The 16,468-nt window shown below is 36.6% G+C and overlaps 1 long non-coding RNA gene across 1 annotated transcript; it reads left to right on the forward strand.

The window, feature by feature from the left end:
- Positions 1 to 595: 595 nt before the first annotated feature.
- LOC118971251 (uncharacterized) lies at positions 596 to 14,316 on the forward strand. Its single transcript, XR_012129181.1, has 4 exons — positions 596 to 824; positions 1,552 to 1,657; positions 11,359 to 11,414; positions 13,825 to 14,316. It is a non-coding gene; the product is annotated as an uncharacterized lncRNA (long non-coding RNA).
- Positions 14,317 to 16,468: the final 2,152 nt, after the last annotated feature.

Consider the following 16,468-nt stretch of genomic DNA (forward strand, 5'->3'; position numbering starts at 1 on the left):
ATTACTCTTCATGGTCTCATGAAAACCTCCAGCATCTCAAGGAATTCCTGGAGCAGCAGAGGGGATTGCCAATCATCTTGGAAATGTAAAATAAATGCTTTTTCTACGTATGTTAATACCATTGTTTATTGACTATTTACTCAGCTCAGTTGTAATCGTGGTCATTAGGGAAGCAGAAGCAACTCATATCCTGTCAATACCTGACCTTTAACTAGCTGGCACCTACTGTTTCTGGATGTCAACCAGCCGGCCTCTCTCTGCCGTGTAGCTGTTGCAGTGCAAGCAGAAGCAGAGGTGCCATTTCTTATGAAAACTTTTCGGGGGGAAAAAAGAATCTGCTGTAGACATGGTGTTTCAAAAATCAGACAAAATATATTTCATGGAAAATCTATTTTGAGATCGACATTCATTCGAAAAGCTAAAACTAGCACCCGGATAAAAAAAGGAAGGGATGAAACATCAAACCGAAAATATCTTCTTATATTGTGACATTTTCACAAATGTAAATGAGACCACCTTTAAGGCTGTTACAAGCAAAGAAATCAAACTGGGGTCTTGATGACTGAAGGGATCTTAAAGAATCTCTCATCAGCGGGCCATAAAGAAGAAAGCAAGAGCTCTCAGTAGTGTGCAGATGTTACCAGGATGTGACTTCAGCACAACCTCACATCCTCGCGGAGAGACAAAACGGCAGATGTTTAATACATTACAGGAACTAACCGCAAATTGTTTTGCTTCTCTACTTTATAACGTTCATTTTATTTTATTTTTTTTGAAGATGTGAATCACACTTTTGAAGAACTTCCTCCAACCGTAATCATTTTGTAAGTCTAAATGCTCACTACGAGGACGCAGGGCGTTGTGGGTAAAGTGGCAGATGGGTTGCTTCCCGGGGATGTGGGGTTTGAGGTGGTGTGAAAGATGGAGGGGAGGGATGTGTGGCAGCATTCAGCTGCAGGTGGAGGCAGGACAGTCCTCATCTTGTGTGCTAATGGAACCCTAGGTGTGAGATACAGACCTTGCACTGATTTGACAACAAACCTACTTTAAATCTGCTGAAGTCCTGGCAAACCGAAGGAATTCATAGAAATTCAGATTTGTTAAAGTAGAAAACATTTGGAGATGTGAGGCAAATAGCCCTGCCTACAAGGTGTTTTCTTCTTTTTAAGTTAGAAATGATAGGGTAATAATCTAAAAGATTTCTTATATAGTTTCAAAAGAAATTATTTCTCTTCATGAGAATTATTTTGGAGGGAGTGGCTGGGTTTGGATTTTTATGCTCTTGAAACCAGCTAATTGTAAAGTCATGAAAGAGATGGAGCAAGACCTTTATTTCTTTCATTTTGATTAGTTTAGAGATAGTCATTTTGCAGGAAGATTTTGTTTTCCAAATAAAACCAACCCATCTACTCTGTTCAGATGCTGTTTTCATCTCGTCTCTCAATGGGTGTGGACAGTTGGGGTGGAGCCGGGCAGCTGATGGTTGCCCTCTTTTGCCTGCATGGGCACGGGTCTCCAATGTCCACCTCTAGTTTCTTTTCTCTCTCTCAGGGAGCCAGCAGGATCTTGCCCTTTAGTACCTTTACACCAAACAGTTCTACGTTGTCTGGATCACATGAACTGAAGATTACGGAACAAAAACAGAAAAGAGTAAAAGGTAATTTTTGGAAAACAAAATAAAACAGAATGACCTTTTTGAGATTTAAAAACATAAACCACACTGATTAATTCTGGGGATGGGCTTGTACTTCAGAAAAAAGTTAAATGTGGTTAATATTCAAGAGTAATTATTAGGAAGCATACCAAAGAGTGATATGCTATTTTCAGTGGAAATGATCAAATCTAGTGTTTATAATAATGAAAATTCAGAGGTAGATGTCATCTGAAATTAGGACAGGGGTAATGTGCATTCTTGAAATAATTTTCTTTGAGATTCAGGCATGAATAAGGCCAGAAAATGGGGTATTAGCATACTGCACTTGATTCCAAAGGGAAGAGACGAGAGGGACAACAACAACAAAAAGGATAGCCTGGCTTTGCTTGGATAGTAGGCTCCGGTAAGCAAAGTAATAGGAGGCTTGGAGAAGCAAAGTAATTCTAATCTGATGATTAGAAACAAGTCAAAGACAAAACAATTCCTGGTTTTAAACTGAAAACAAAGTAACCACTGGGTTTAAAGCACATTTACATATTTATGTCCACATGGACTGACTGCAGTAGAATGTAAACACAGTTTGTCTAGAAAAGCTGGGTTATTGTGCGCCTGGGTTCTCTTCACATTTCTAGTTCTAGTGCCCAACACAGTGCCTGGCACACTGAAGTTGTCTGATAGTAATAGGTGAATCTGAATCATTGAACAAGAGAAAATAACCCTCTTCTGGGTATTGGATGAAGTGAAAGATTCAAATAGTTGAAGCCTTCAATCCTCTCTGATTAAAGGACCATCTCAGCCTATAAGAAAATTTCATGTGATTTTTATGCCAGGGTAGGCAACTTCAGAGGGAATGAAAGAAATTCTTTAGTGTAAGATGGCTCCACCTTTTGCGAAGATGTAACCAACCAAAAAACTCAAGATATTTTGAGGAGATGGTATCTGCCAAAGGGATTACCATAATACATGTAAGATCAAAGGAAATTCCACATTTTACCCTGGTGATTAGCTGTAATTAAATAAAGTCTTTTTAAACTTCATTAGCAACAAGATGTTTGCTACAGCAGAGTGGGCACAAATCATCCATTCTTAATTAAAAGATAATCCACAGGATGGCCATAATCTTCTTCTAAAAATACACCATTTCCCCCTGAAAGATTTTCTCATCAAATAAGGATAAATAACAGTTTCTATGAGTTTAAGCCATGAAGGAATGGATGCTCTCCCCGTTTGCTTGAGTGAGTGCTGAATGTGGCTGATAACATCACTTTGGCATGCTATTATCGAAAATGGTAGAATACCTCACTTCAGCAAAGTCTGACATAAATCTTTGAAAACAAAGACATTGCATATGTATGAGCTGAAATAGATATGACAGTGTTGGCACATTAATATTCCTGTCACTAGGGGGTTTCAAACTTTTAAGGAGAGAATGGGAATGAATTCAGACTGTAGCTGGTAAAATAGGGCGACATACAGTAGGACAATTAGGCATTGCTAACCATAATAAAATATGTACAGAGAAAGGTTCCCCTGCTCGTTGCCTTTGGTAAAAAATGACTGTGGGATTATCTCTTGGGAATGCCAAGAATAATTAATTTGGCTTAGAGATTTGCATGGTTGTTCTAAGCATACTAATAAGACTGTTCCGTGAAGACCAGTCCCAATCAATAGAAGAGGGAACTGTTTTTTCCTGTGTAACCACTGTGGTAGTTCATGGGTAACAGATGTTTCCACTTATTCCACAACAACCCTCATTAAAAGTAACTGTGAGGCTAATTGAATAGTTCTCCACATAGTTGGATCTGCACAGAAAATCATTCTATTATTTTATGTTCTACAGTTATTTTTTTTCTTGTTTTTGGTTGCTGATATGACAACCTTACTGTAGGCTTTTAACTTAACTTTTCAGGAGAAGTAAATGGATGAAAAATAAACTTTTTTCTTCAGCCTACTCTCTGTGGACTCACTGTGTGTTGGGAAGCATCTACTTAGAAATGCCAACTATTTTTAGGAAAGCCTTATAAATCATCAATTTCTAGAAAATCACCACTTACCAGGGAAGATGACAGAAGAGTTGCATTAGATTTCATTCTGTATGGGAATGGGCAAGAGTTATTCAACACTAGATCTTAATGAAAAATCATCACTTGGTTACAGTTATGGGGTTCAAAGCTCATGTTGAAATGTTAGAATTTTTTCTTTTGGTAAAACATATGTGCTGACCTGGTGAGTGGAAATGAGGGGCTGTGAAGAGATTTTTTTACCCAAAGCTTTTTGGACACCGTGCTCTAGCCCTGGGAGTCTGGGTCTGAGCCCTGACAGCAGTCGCTCAGATGCAGAAAAAAAAGCTTCGAAACCTCTCCTTTGATGACAAGACATGAAATAATATCTGACAAAGGCATCGCAAGCAAACATGATGGCAAATCAGCAATTATACCAGCTACAAAGGAGAGCAAGGCTCACTTCCAACTGTCTTTTTTTTCTTCTTCAAATTTTACTAATAACATCTCACAGAGGTGCTTAGGTCAGTATTTTTAAAAACAATTTAATATATAACTGTGCTTTGGGTTTGGTTTAACTCCTAATGCTATTTGTCATTTCATGCATCAGCATTGTTTTTGAATGGCAAGAAAAAAGGTTGGGAATAAAGCAAGCATGAAGAAAGACGCAGTTCACTATATGTAACTTTGTTTTAAGAAGGAATAAATTGTCCACCAACATAGCTGATATGCCTCTTATACAATATTGCCATCTCTTAAATGGAGTCATATGTGGAAAGAAAAAGACCTACCATAAATTAAATCATATCAGTGAAAAAATGGCAGCAAAATCAACTAGGTCCAAGTTGCATAGCTTTACTCTTCAGTTTCAGACTCTCTTTAAATGCACTACTCTTGGTTTTGGAAAATAGGTAAAAGAAAAGCTTTTCAAAGTGAGTTACAAAATTAAATTTAAATGTGAAAACATTTAGTTTGTTTTTCTTATCAAATAATAAACAATGAAAAATTTACATGTAAAAAATGAATTTTAATCCCATTTTATAAGTAAATCATCATTAAAAGCAAATATGTCCAATGAATTGAAGCCCAAGTTTCAAGCAGGATGGATATGAAGGAAAATAGTAATAATAATAATGAATGGGATGGAACATAAAGTTCACAGGTAACTGCAACATGTACTTCCCAATTGTCTGCCTTTTTATTTTGTAATGATCAATCTGTTACTGGTCACAGATATACTATATCACAAATAAGCAAAATGCTAATGGTATGAAATTATTGATATGTACTATAAATGAAAACAAAGCTACTTGGGCCTTTAAAATGTTCTCTTTCATGTTTATTCATTGCAGAAAAATAATGAGTTAGCCTCTTCTTCTTCCCTTGACATATTTGGGATAGTTTACATGACTTTGAAATGGCTTAAATATTTTACCACCCACCATAGAATGTTCCTAAGAAGGGAAGAAAACATGGATTTATTTTTCTGTTGGTGATGTCTTCCCATCTCATTAGTATTTAAGAATACCAAAAGTATAGTGTTTAAAGGGAAAGGAAAAGCAAACCAAGTCAAATGTATTAAAGTACATATATATATCTGTATATGTATATGTATATATATAAATGGTTATGTTAGAAGATACTTGGCAATTAGCAATCAATCCATTTACCACATGTCTGCAGTTTGAGGAGACTACATGATCTCTGATAACCACATGTGCTAATCAAGTTACCTATAAAGTGGCTGTAGATAAAGATGCTCTTAAAATTATGTCTACAAACACCAATTACCATTTTAAAAAGCACTAGAAAGATGTAGCATTTTCCCAGCCACATTCACATAAGACATTTATTTATACCCTCATAATTTCCTTGGAATAATCTCTTTTTTTCTATCAGATCATATAGATTGAATTTATTGTGATGTTTTCCAGTAACTATGGGAGTCAAATGTCAGTGGATAAAGCTATCAGATCCCTTTATTTATTATGTATAATGCACCTTTTGTGATTTAGATCCTTACAAAAGCTAGTGTTGTATTAAAACATTGCAGACATATATTTGACCTCAGAGATACAATATACTATATCTTATTTATTTGAATTAAACATTTATCTCACATTTTAGTACCCCGTATGCATTGCCTTATTTGAATTGAGCAAAAATGGCCATGTGTCTGAGTCTATATGGAGTAGCAACATTTAGTACAATAATCATTTCACATGAAATGTAGAAAACAAATATTTACAAATGTGCATTCTGTATTACCAATGAAGACTACACCCTAAGTCACCCATATCATTTAATCTAACATGCTATGTTATCTAGCATGTTTCATTATCTAGCCGAACAAGACTTCCATCTTTCACTAGCATTTCATATAAAATGAATAAAATACCAACTTCTTTCCTTATCCTTGCATTGCTTACTCCTCAAAAAAACAGATATGTTTTATAAAAGAAGTTGTTATATTAAGATGTATGTCTGCTTTCCTTCAGAAGACAGATTAGAGTGCTTCAGCTGCCACTAAAGTTGTCGCTCTTTGTAACAAAATGTAATGCTGCATATATAAAAATGCAAAGTGTAATGTAGAGTCAAATGTCTCTCCGCACAAGAGTTGTTCGTTTTAGCACCCATTTTGTTGGTATTTATCAACTTACTAATTATAGGCAAATTGCTTCCAACACGAAAACTGTGATGATTAGCAGTTTTTTCTGCTAACTCTAGTCTACTGTAGTTCCGGTAAAGAATGTCAATAATCCAGATTCCTTTTTCCTGGGTTAGAAAATTTAAAAATAAATTCATCAGGCTAGCATTTCTCAACTTTTGGGAAATGTGGTTTGGAAGGATGGGGGTTGAAAGAAGAAAAGGGATGGATTAAATATACCAAATCAAGGTCTACTTGCCCCATCCCATCAATTGGACAATCGTGAAAGCTCACTGGAGATTGGTCTATCACAAAATGGAATTAGGCAATCCCAGTTTAATTAACAGAGTGACAGCATTTGAGCATTTGCACAGGAACCCAGCATATAATTTCTATCTTGAAGGGAGGAAGAATTGTTTCAAGAACCACCTCACATACTATCATTGATACACAGCAAATGGCTGGCATATATTGTTTTAAACCTCTCATGTAACTGTTCAGCAGAGATATGTGATATTGCTTGGTCAGATATAAAACAGTTTGTAATCTTCAGCCCTCCATTACAATCCTTTAAAGTGAGCTCAAATGAAAATGGGAGTAACATGCTAATCTAGAAAACGTTTTCATAACATGCAATACAATAAGAGGTTGAATTTTCTATCACCATTGCTAATTTCACCCATTTGTTTCTCATTACAATAAGTAAACAAGATTAAATGGAAAATCTTACAGTTCACAGAGTACATTACACAGCAGAAATGTCTGTAGCGAATACAGACTTAGTGTCTTAACTAACTTATGTGCCTCTAAGTGACTATTTCTCCCTGCCTATGAAGTTTTTACAGTTTTAAAGTTATACTGGCAGGTTCCAGTCAACAAGGATGTCTGCAATGGCCTTCTTTCTCCAATACATTGCTTTTAGTCTAATTGCATATTTGCAGTCTCAGCAAGCAGAGGGAAGAATTTTATTCTCTTTGCCTTGTCTCTGAATACTAACTAGCTGGCCCAGCCAAGACTTGCTAAAGAGAGAAACTGCATGAGAGACACACTGCATTTGACACAGTCAAGAGGTAAAAGAAAGAGCAAAACAAAAGTCTATTCAGGACTGAGTTCTCTGATATTCTCCGCCATCCCCCAGCTCCTTTAAAAATGAAATGAAAGGGGGGAAAAACCCATAAATCCATGCCTGAATGCCTAAGGTTGTCAGAATAAAGGACAATGAATGACAGGTGACTGTCAGTATAATTCTCAGTCTCCAAGTTATCACTTTTTGGCATTGTTGAACAAAAAACGTGTATACATACAAGGAACTATGTCGTAAGTTCTCTGTGAATGCACAGCGTTCAACACAGGGGAAGCAGCTAAGTATTTCCACATGGCCATGTGGGTTTCTTTTCAGTTCCATGTATTTCTGCTGGAAAATGTTCTCAAATTATTAAGTGTTTTTCTAGTGACAACAAGGCTTAATGACATTGGGGAAACTACTGACGGGTTATGAACCTGCTTTTCACTTCTTCTTTTAAAATTTGTTTAAAGAATGTGAGATCTGACTTGATAAAATTCCTTGCACATGTTGCTAAAATTTTTAAAAAGGAGTAAGAGCCAACTGATGAGAGTTTTTCCGTTTGATTTGTAAAAGCCTCCTCTCAAGCTATTTTCCCCCAAGATCTCTTTACACTTTCATCTTCAGAGACTGCCTTAATCCTCCTGTCTTTGTTGTTCCAATGTCTGATCGGTCTGTTTTATAGTTGCATCTACCCCACACTTGCTAGAACTGAAACTTGACTTACGGCGCTTGAACTTAGAAATCCCTACAAACGTGCAGGCTTTTCAGAGGAAGGTGGAAAGTGCTGGAAAGGTTTAGATGATTATTTAAATAATGTATATTAAGTCATCTGTTGTGTGATCTACAGGTACAGAGAGATAACAAAAGTGAAATGAGAGAGTAATTTGTAATTAAAATAAGTCTGGCCTCTTCTCAGATTACTGGAGCACTCCAGTTTGTTGACCATCTGTAGTAGAAAGACAAAGATTCTCTTCTCAGTTCCACTGGGCTGGGGAAGAGACTCACCTGCCCAGAACCCCAAGTTTCTCGGTCTTGCCATGGTGGGCATAAGAGGGAATTCTGTGGCCAGCCTTCGGATGCTGGCATAGCCAGGCGTTGGGCAGAAGGAACGCAGAGACAGTGATCTGTGTCACTCTAAGCACTCACAGGGCACCATTAAGGCAGAGCTCAGTTGCTGTTACCGCCCCAGCAGGTGCCAACTACACATTCTAAAATCTAAGAATTTTCCTTGATTGCATATGAAATATATTTTGCACAAATAAGTGAACTAGATTGCTGGACTCTTTTTATTTTTACTTACAGTAGCTATAACCCAAACTGTAATATTTGAGTATTTATTTCAGAAGGTTGAGCAGAAATAATTATATGCCTCACCTGAAAATGTTTTTATAGAGTCTTTATTGGTATTAATTATAATCCAACAACTTTTTTTGATGGTCTTCCTTCCTGAAAAAAACTCCTAAGGAAAATAATGTTCAAAACTCTAAAATAATTGATATTGATAGGTTTATAGCTATTAAACTTGAAAGTCACAGATAAAATTGTTTTAGAAGTCAGAATTCTAATGTTGTCTTTGGTTATTAGAAAATTCCTGGGCATGAAAGTTATATAGGAGAGTGAGATGAGACAAAAATTTAAGAAGAAATAAGAGGCCGACTTTCAACTTTTAACAAACAAAATTAACTATATGCATGTTTAAAGAACCAATTTATTTTTGGAGGGGCGATGAGCTGAAATGACCCAAAATTAAAGATTTTATTCAGCAATTGCATGAAAAATCTGTCCTAATGGGAGTCAGAAAGGAGTTAGAATTATGTTGTGAATAGTAAACTACTTCAACTAGAACCACTTCAAAATGAAGATGTTTTAAAAATTCTTCATATCATTTATGTTTAATAAGATACCCACAGTGTAGTTGAGGAATTCTAATTATTTTGAAAAGTAATGCCCTATGGGTCTGTAATATCTTGACAATTCCTGGTAAGAGTTCAAGGAAAACCTCAGAATCATAGAAATGGAGAAATTAATGTAGACCACCATCACCATGAAATAATAGAAAGGTTCCTATATTTTCTGAATAAGAATTATTTTCTGAACTCTTTAAATCTATGCAGCTATTAAGTTCTATGAAGTTAATTTCTTTCTTTAATGACAAAGAGCAAGGTGGCCAAGAAATGAAATATCCAGCTGACAGTCATTCTTAAATAGTAAGTGATAAATTCTTTCTCTCTGAAATCAATTCAGGCTAAATGAATTACTAACTGCATTTTAGCCAATACTCAAGTTCTAGGTTATAATGATGCAGTGTCAGGGCTGAGGAATGGAGCAAATGATGACGTGAATGGTAGACAGGGATGTAGGGAGGCTGAGGTAAGGCTTGTCCTCCCAACTGACAGAAGGGAGGTTTAGAATAGGTTTCGGAGGGGAGGAAGGGCCTGGCTGGAAGAGGAATGAAAGGAGCAAAGACACAGATCAGAGGATGAATCTAGGTAAAAAATACCTAAACCCTGACTTTTCCTTTGCACAGATAGATAGGTAGGTAAGTAGGTAGGTTAGGTAGATAGACAGACAGATGGATATGGAATGGAGAACCTCGTTTTGGGATGTGAAATTCTGTGACAACATTCTAGGAGAGTTTATTATTTTCATTTGTATCTTTTAAATTTTATAAAGGATAAGTTTTATCTTAATAGTACAACAATTTCTGAGAAATAGAGAAAGAAGGATTTTAAAACCTGGCGATTAAAACTTCATTTTATCACTTTTCTGACCGAGAAAGGAAATTAGACGTTTATGCCACAACTGGAGTGACTCACCCATGTCTTCCTTCTCCTGGGCTCCAGGACTGAAATTCAAGAACAGTAGAGCTGCAACTTATACAGTGCTGTTTGAGTATAAATTGATACAATTTTTTTTCTGAAGAACAAAACTAACAAATACCCTACAGTTCAAAAACCTTGGAAATGTATATATACTAACGATTCTACTGCTTGGAATATATCCAAAAGAAATAATCAGATAATCCAGGCAATTAAAATTGAATCAACCTAAATGTGAACTGTGAAAGATTGATTAAATAAATTATGTTATATCCAGGTGGCCATCACTGCTTAATTCCAACCATGAACAATTATCATTATTGTCAATTGTTCTAAGTTAAGGTGATATGGAGCCATTATTCTTGATCAGCATCCCTTGGGAGAGCACACAAGTAGTCTGTGTGGGTGGTCTATACTTCATACTTGATGAGATTCTTCAGTATGTGTGTCTCATCGGCTATGTCATATGCAGACGCTGTCCCACTATGGTACATAATGGCTGTTTGCCACCCATGTTCCTCCAATGGGAAGGTTCTGTTTGGTTACCAAGTAGGAAGTTACTTTTTACACTTAACGGGATTTTAAATATCAATAGCATAATAAGATGGAAAGAAGAGATAAACTGTGTTCACTATAGGTGGCCGGTAAAAATCATCTTTGCTTTACTTGTGCCCCAAAGAGAAAAAGATAAAAACTACTTCACATCTGTCAAAAAGAAGCAGAGGTATGAGTAAGGATTTTTCAGAGAATTTTATAAAGCGACCACAATCATGAAATTAAATTTTCCTTCACATATAGGTTATATGTTTTTTTTTTATGAAAGCTTTTACACTTACTCCAAGTGTTATAGTGAGAATCAATTGAAGCTAGAAATTCTCACAATTTTCATGGAGTGCTACCCTTCAAGGTTTCAAACGTCTGCTCATTACAGTTTTAAATGGATTTATTTAAATCTAGCATTTATTTCCCTTCTTCTACCTGTAAATAATGCATTAGTAACATCAAAAATTTGTTTTGGTGAAGATGCTATTTTCTTACAGAACAGCTTTGGGGCAGTAGTCAAAATTCTCTTATTAACTCACTCTAGGAGTATTTCTCTCTACTTGAAGAGATGACTGGCCCTTGTGCTACCCAGCAGGAGGTATGTGACCTTGATGCTCTTTGTTTTCCAGCAGTGCCCAACAGAAGATATTAAACAAATGTTTGTAGCAGGAAGAATTCTCTCCAAGTAAGTTGACCTATTCATTGTTCCCTGAGTACATTTTGTTGCTTATCGCTGTCTACAAAGAGGCTACCACTATTTCTCTTTTTTAAACACACATTGTCTGTTCCATTCCCAATTTAACATGTTTTCTTACATAAATCATCTTCATAATTTCATGCATTTCATTTCAGTATTGGGTTTTCCTTATAAGCAACAGACACCAATTCTAGTTACCAAAAGTGAAAGAGAACTTATTTGGAGAATATCAAGATGGGGGTGTAGGCTCACATGATTATGAGGAAGCTGGTAGCCAGCCTTTAGGCCATGAGAGCCATGATTCAAGAGAAACCACAAAGGGCAGGATTAAGGAGTAGCAGCCATGCTAACTTTCCAGTTGCTGGAACAGAGTGGCCAGGGTCTCGTCATGGTGACCCTCGTTCTTGAGTTATACACGTCCCTCCCAAAGTCGTAGAAGTAAAAATCTAACTGACAGGCTTAGGCTGTAAGCAGAACCTCCTACTCTACTAGAATTCCAGCAAAAAGAATGATTCAACTCCCCGTACCTTTCTAGAAGGCAGGGAGCAAGGAGTAGCATGGAATTCACACACAAGGAGAGGGAGGGGATTTCCAAAAAAGAAGTTGAGGGGTCATTAGGAAGAAGCATTAGATTATTAGTTTCTGAAGCATAGAAATAGCTTTCTACAGCTTCGTCTGTTAAAAGGGCCTGCTAATGCCTTGGAGAAGTATAGATGGTCAGGACTTTGCTGACAGAAAGGAAAAGAGGGACAATGAAAGAGATGATATTGACATTTATTGAAACTGTATAACTGGGCTACAAGTATCTATGAAAACAGTTGCTATTCTGATGTCCAAACAAATCAAAACCAGGTAAGCAGACCCATCCTGAAGGCTCTCTCATAAAGCCTGTGTTCCATGTGCACTGAGGCTGTGCTCGAGCTGGAAAGCTCACACATTAACAGAGTGTGTATATAACATACTCTTAATGCAGTATCTGCTACAGGTACTCAGTGAGTAGTAATTAGTTTCAGTGGTGGTTTATTATCACAGTTAAGGCTTTTCCACACATGCAGATATGGGGGTCTAAGTTTGCCTTTTTACATGCCCTCTAACTGATCACCCAGATTGCTCAAAAACTCCACAGAGGAAAGATGAAACCCTGTATTTAAACCTTTTTCCAATGTGGGGTTAAGGTAAGCCTCTTTGGTGATTCTAGGGTGATCTAGCAAGTATCAAACTGGCTAAATTAAGTGATGGAAACTATTTAAAAAAATTATACAATGAATATTCCTTGTCAGCTGCTAAGTTTGAAAAGCATAAAACTAATAAATGAGTTAACAACATAAAAAACCCAGTCTTCCCTACTTCCAGAAAATTTGACGGGAAGAAAATGCATTCACTGGATTCATTTAATATAAGGAATATTTTCAGTGTTCTGGCTTTACTTAGTCATCTCTTCATTTCAGAGTTAAGCTCTACAAATAAAGAGAAGATGACAGTGCCAGGAAACTGGCCTCCATCCCCCCTTCCTGTGACTGTGCCTGCTGCCCGCATGCTGACCAAAGGTGAAAGGTCAGCAGTCATCTGTGGCAGATGTGCTTCATTATGATAAACACTTGGATGCTGGAAATGGTTCTGTTGGCAGATAGTTTATAATTTAGGTGAGAAATAGAAGTGTGAGGGAGCTTCCCTGCTGGGAATCTTATTTCATTTTTGAGTGCAATTAACCAGCTGATAAACAGGCTTTGTTTTCCATCTGAATGGCCAATGTCCATTCATTTGGGACAGTATCTTGTCAAATAGGCAACAATAACAATTAAGTTTATGTATCTTGGCTCTCTTCTACTCTAAAATCTGTAGTAACCTCCTGCACTGGAATCAAGAACCTGAACTGAGTGTGCAAAATAATTATCTTCCAGAATCCACCTGATGGTGAGGCTGTGGAAGATTACCTTGTTTTGCACTAGCAATAAGGACTAAAAATGTCTTTTTATTTTGATGGCTTCTTATTTTAGTATAATCAGAACATGACTGCAAGCCCTAGTATTCTACATTTCACAGGCTTATATAGCTTAAACATGAAGAAGTAAGATAGGCATTACACATTTCAAAAGATAGTCTAAATCTTAAAAAGCATATGTTATTGTCTTATCTGAATGATCTTGTATGATCTTGTAGCCATTTTCTAATCAGTTGTTAACTAGCAATGCTAAGGACTTTTTGTCATCATTTAATATTTTACTGTGAACTGTAAATTTTGCATTTTCACTTTATTTTTTCTCCTCACCTGTACACTTTTCCAGTGTGCCATATTCATCTTTTTTTCCTAAATAATAAGATTATTTGTTCCTGTTTTAGCTGAATGTAATATTCTCATAAATGAAGATGACACATGATTGTGTTTATTTTCTCACAGTGATGATTGAAAAGAAAAGCCACCTATATCCTCTTGCTTAGTTTCCCTTGAGAAGAATAAGCAAAGTGAGCTGTGTAGACTTGTAACCATGGGACAGATTTACTGTGTAATGTTCACAGCTTTGGCAAGGTAATTATTATTGCAACACAACTTCTGGTAAAATGTGTGGAAGAATGGAAATTATACAACTAGCTTGTATGTATTGACTCAGATATGACTGGATCAGTTTAAGAAGGGAAATTAATGTAGATTTTCATTTATTCCTCAGTTAACATTTATTGAGCACTACTTTGTGCTACTTACCTAAGGATAGAAATATGATTAATGTATGGCTTCAGTGCTCAAAGACTTAATAGTCTGGAGTGTTTGGTTGGACTGGTAGTAGCAATAGGTAGACAGTGGTGATGACTGGTGATGATAATTGTTGGGAAGCAAATATATTGCCTGGGATCTGTATATAGGCATAACATGGGAAATACACACTAGTTTAATTTCTTAAATTATTTCATCTATTACCAAAGATTTGCTTAAACATGATATTGCTTAATTATTGATGCCTGTCACTCTTAAATCTCATTTACATTTTAATGCACATCAAGGTTCTCAAAAAGTTTCAAAGGCCAGACATAGAAGAGTGGGATCAAACTTTAGTCAAATATAGGAAACTTTTCTCGGCTCCAACTCTCTCTGGGAAGGTGCTTCATACTCTATAAGAAATATGCTCATTAGCATAAAGGACATAATTTTCTTGTGGAGATGGGACATGCATATATATAAGTATCTCAATAATATACAATGTTCGTGTGCACATACAATGCTCTTGCACATTCATCTACATTCAGAGTGAATCATCGTGGCATAGACCACACATAAAAAGTGATACTTCAGTTCTAAATAGTAGATCATTATGTTCTAGACTTAGTCACAGAGAAGGTCATTGTTAAATTCAACATAAAGTGAAGTATTGAACTTATTTTAGCAAAAAAAGGGAGGAAAAGATATGCATATTCTCAGAATTGAAAATAGAGAAAGGGAAGAGAAACAATAGTTTGGTGAATAATTTTAGGAAGTGTAATATCCACCCAGCACTTTCACTTCAGACAAAGAATCTATTTTCTTCAGGTTGAAATCTTTATGATGAAGAATGACTGTTTACAATGTATTTACTTTCTAGCAACAATCTTTTACAGTATCACTGACTCTTGACTTCTCTTGTTTAGCACTTCTACACTTTATCTATTAACTGTGTTTAGTAATTACCTATTAAGAACAGAGAAATATTTGTAGACTTCTACTTGACTATCACTGGACCAGGCTTTACAGAGCAGAGCAGAAATGTAAAACATGATCCTTTCCAAAAGGCTGTTGTAATATTATTGGGTAGTCTGGTCTCTGGCAATATATCTGAAAATACAATTGCTGTAATATGGAGAGGAACATGCTTTTGGAAGACAAGAGCTTATATCTAAGCACATTTTAGAAACTGGAGAAAAACACAGTATCAGAAAGCAGGGGCCCCAGCTTCTGGCTGGTATCTCTGGGAACTTTGCACTTTGCATGCCTTCTACCTTGTTAAGGTCCTGTCAGGGGGCTAGGACCTATAGGATCCAGTAGTGCCATCCTGGCCAGGCACCCTGAGTTAAAATCATAGTATTTTTTTCATGGGTTCACATGAGATTGAGTTGCAAGTACAGTGTTGACATGTTGATTTTTGGGTGACTCATTCACTTTATTCACAGGTTGAGCTCAGAGCTCTAGGCTACTAATGGTCCATCTCTGACTCTTAGGCATGAGCCACATATGTGGGCCACACCTGTGTTTAGATCACGTGTTCCCTCTGATCTACACCATCCGATGATGGCAAGAGATGACCTTTATTTTGTGTGCTTCCCCCACCTATCCCTAGTTGAATCCCAGGACAGTTATACTACTCTTTCTACATGCTTCTCACTGTATGTCAGACAGGCCTCTGCAGGTAGCTGTATCTGTCTCCTCAGAGAGCTTTCCAGAATTGGGATCCTTGGTGCTAATCAGCCCTTCTGCTCAAGGTTCTCTCTTGCCTATGATTGATGTGGTAACATAATCTCCTATGTTAGACTTAAGCCTTGCTGGAAATGGTATAAACATTCCTTGTGTGAAGAGGGCCATTCTTTTTGCTCAGTTCAGGGGACCTTGCCAATCCTCCCTACTGGTAGCAATATGTGGAAGGCAAGGGTATGGTCAACATGGAAAGGTATTAAATTCTGGAAATGTAATAACTTTGGCTAAAGATTTCAAGGAAAGACATATTTGGAAGATATGTTATTCTATGTTTAGGCTGTAAAATTCTCTATGGTAAAATAAAAGTACAGAAAATGAATGACAATTCACACTTTCCTGTCTACTCTTGAGTAAGGCTTGCATTTATTTGTGGTTGTCATGAATGAAGCATGGTTATAACCATTAATAGCACAGTGAAGCCACTGGGTGATGCAGCGTCATACATAACAATGTAGCAAAATCAGTGGTATTGGGGAACTGCAGTAGCAAGAAGATCTATATTGTTTCAATACAAACACATTCTGAAGAGCTATGGCTGTATGAATAATAATGTCATTGTTGTCTTTTTCATGTACAGGGAGATATGAAATGATTTAGGGAACAT

Source organism: Manis javanica, chromosome 1 (assembly GCF_040802235.1).
Source record: "Manis javanica isolate MJ-LG chromosome 1, MJ_LKY, whole genome shotgun sequence".
NCBI classification, from domain to species: Eukaryota; Metazoa; Chordata; class Mammalia; order Pholidota; family Manidae; genus Manis; species Manis javanica.